This window comes from Magnolia sinica, chromosome 5 (assembly GCF_029962835.1).
Source record: "Magnolia sinica isolate HGM2019 chromosome 5, MsV1, whole genome shotgun sequence".
NCBI classification, from domain to species: Eukaryota; Viridiplantae; Streptophyta; class Magnoliopsida; order Magnoliales; family Magnoliaceae; genus Magnolia; species Magnolia sinica.
In genome coordinates this window covers 55,098,627-55,101,821 of record NC_080577.1, presented here as the reverse complement: position 1 = coordinate 55,101,821, position 3,195 = coordinate 55,098,627, and the positions used below count along the sequence as shown (strand labels likewise).

The window sequence follows — 3,195 nt, the reverse complement described above, 5'->3', positions numbered from 1 at the left end:
CTTTACACTTTCTTTACATAATGGTTTATTCTATTTAAATGCTAGAGCATTGAAATTGAATCTATTTCTGGTCAATGTTTATAGCAATGTCTGTTATAGCTACTGAACTCCAGCTGTTGGGAGCCTTGCTTCTACTTGATCAAGAACTGAGGCTCGCCATCTGCTCATTCCAACCATCTATCCAGGAAAGCTGTTCTTTGCCGATGGACTCCACTATAAATCTGTTTTTATATTTTGCTTCTTTCTTGTGCCAGGCCAAGTGTGAAGAGCTAGTAGCCAAGTCCGAACATCAACTTTCCCCTTTTAACCAGGCCCTGGAACCACCGAACCGGTAACTGGCCATGGCAAAGGCTCACATGCAACTTATCTCCAATAAAATACAAAAGTTTTCACAATTACGTAGATTATGAGTGTGTATATATATATATATATATATATATATAAAATTAAAATAGATGTGTGAGGCTTATCATGTGTTGGTTTTTTTTCTTCCTGAATTGACCTCTGTAACCTCATGCACACATCCAACATAGACAAGTGACCAAGTTATGGACTATCATACAGCTCACAATCATAACTCTGGAAGTCCAGATAGTTTATTCTTTGTCATGCTGTAACAGTAACACTCACAACATAGGAGGTGGACCAAGAAACTACCCAAAGTTTTTTTTTTTTTTTAAGGAAAAAATTCACGCTTTTGCCCACACACACTACACCAAAATCGATGACCAGAAATAGCTCTGTTTTTGGTTTAGAAACGGTTCTAGGCCGTACGTAACAAAGGTTTAAAAGGTAATTAAAATAAAAGGCTGATTTGGTTTCTAAAAGAGCGTCGTCTCTCTTTCTCTCGCTATTTTCCAACACTTTAAATCTCTTTTTTTCCTTTTCCAAACCCTATGCAGGGATTTTCGCAATATTTGTGATCGAGGGCCACAGCCTAGGGCACGAACTCCTCACCGTTGTCAAAGGAAGTTATTTCTCCAGTTGTCAGATTAGGCTCTCATTGTGATTCTCTTTTTCACAGATCAAAAGGGTTGATGAAAGGGGTTTTTTAAAACCCTAGCATTGAAGGAAGTGTGGAAGCAATATGTGTTACTCTCGACAGAGCAGGGGTGGAAGTCATGATTGGGAGCAGCCGTAGAAGATGGTGGCTAGAGGTCTGGATCTAGGGTTTGAACAAGCCACATTAGAGGATGACGGATTTAAAAGAGGTTTTCGCCTTAGATTTGGCTCGGATTTGAGGGTTTTCATTGTGATTGCTGTTTGAGGGTGGAATTTGAGGGTTTTCCCTTTAGATTTGGCTTGGATTTGGACGAATTCGATTCAAAAGAGCTGGTTTTTAGGGTTTTGGATGTGACTTGGAGCGGATCTAGTTGAAGTTGAAGCATTCAGTGGAGGGTTTCATGCGGAAATTGCATTTTGCGAGAAATCCATTTTTCAGCCTTTTTTTAGGCGCTTGAAGTTAGATCTGATTGGCATTGAAGTGGTTTGCAGAAAAATGGCAGTAGATCTATAGGAGATTTGAGCATTTTTATCTGTCCCATCTGCCAATGGAGGCAGAACAAGAGACAGAGGTTCATGTTAGTCTTCTCTTATCTAATTCACTTAAATTTCTCTTCTTTTGCCTTAGCATACACTCTTGGTTGCTGTAATTGATGATTTTGATGTGCATTCCTTCAGTCTGTGATTTTGGTTTCTTGGTTTTCTTTTCCTTCTTCAGCCGTACATTTAACTTTTTCAGATCGTTTTAAAACATTAATCCAAAAAGAGGCAGATCAAAAGCTTAAGTTGACCACACCACAACAAATAGTGAGGACTGAATTCCTACAATTGAAAATGGGAAAGGGTTATCAATCTTGTTAGATTTTGGATTGGAAGATCTACGGTCGGAGTTGACAAAGAGTTTCGGGGGAAAGTCTGCCGGAAGCTCCATTTCCATCAGAAAATCTCGCTTAGCCCGGATGTTTTTGCCATTATGTTGTTCAACCTACCGGATCTCGTAATCTTCGTCTTTTTTCTGCTCACATTGTGGAATTGACAGAGAAAGCGCTTGAGAACCGAAATGAATGGTTGAGTTGTAGGAATTGAGATCAGAGGATATAGGTGTAGAGCTTAGAGGAAGAGAAAGGGGTTCGAGGAGATTTTCCAGAAACTCAAAAGAAGAGATTATTAGATTACTTGTTGAGGGTCAAATATTGCATATCAGACCCATTTATTGCATGGATTTACAAGCATGACACCGTTTAATAGCCTAATTTAATTGAATTTGTGATGCAGGGCGTCTTCATGAGCTTGGACTGGGAAAGGACACTAAAAAGCATGGATTTACCGATCTGATGACACTAAAGCATGGGACGGACTCCAGAAGACCAAGAGCGACGAAATTATACACCAGGGGTCCGCAGAAATCGAGGAATTGAAACTCAAACGGCCTGAAAGTCAGCCAGAATGCAAGATCACTGGGTTTCCATCATCTGTTTGGCTCGAAACTTTATACATGACCCGAGGACCAAAAATTAACCGTACACATCAAATTTTAGTCATTGGATCATCGTGGAAGTGGCTGAACTGCCAAATCAGTCCATAAAACCCTGATTTGGGGCCCACCCGCTGTCCGGATACTTTTCAACTTCGGTTCCCACGGTTCAAATCAAATGGGGAACAAGATGGATGGTGTGGATTTCTCATAATCATCATAGTGGTCCCCACTTAAGCAGAGTGTACATAGTACACCATTGCACTAGCCGTGCACGGCAACGAAAAGAAGCTGAAACCGTCTCTGACCGAGACTCTTTCCAAGAAAAAATGGAGAGCCCGTTTTTCATTCCAGCGTCCGTGAAACGGACGGACGCTATCCCTCCGTTTTTGCGTAGTGGGCCCTACTGATAGTCCATATGGATAATCCACACTGTTCATTCACTCCAGAAGGTAGGCGTGACCCTATCCTAGGTGACGGAATCCCGGAAGACAACGGAGATATGATTTCAGCCGTTAAAATGGAAGATAGACGGTGCAACGAAACTATCCGTGGGCCACACCTAATTTGATCCGAAACCAGCCATTCCCACCTATTTTTCCGTTGTGCATTCAGTAAACGGAGTGGATTTTTCAAACGTCACTTAACAGGGGCCCACTGACTCTCACAGCGCAAGGCATTGCATGCTCTGCTTCGCAAACCGAGCTGCGGTCAATCCA

The 3,195-nt window shown here is 41.6% G+C and overlaps 1 long non-coding RNA gene across 1 annotated transcript; it reads left to right on the top strand.

Moving 5' to 3' along the window:
- The first annotated feature begins 1,034 nt into the window (after positions 1 to 1,034).
- LOC131247310 (uncharacterized) lies at positions 1,035 to 1,746 on the top strand. Its single transcript, XR_009171625.1, has 2 exons — positions 1,035 to 1,074; positions 1,111 to 1,746. It is a non-coding gene; the product is annotated as an uncharacterized LOC131247310 (long non-coding RNA).
- The last annotated feature ends 1,449 nt before the right edge of the window (positions 1,747 to 3,195 follow it).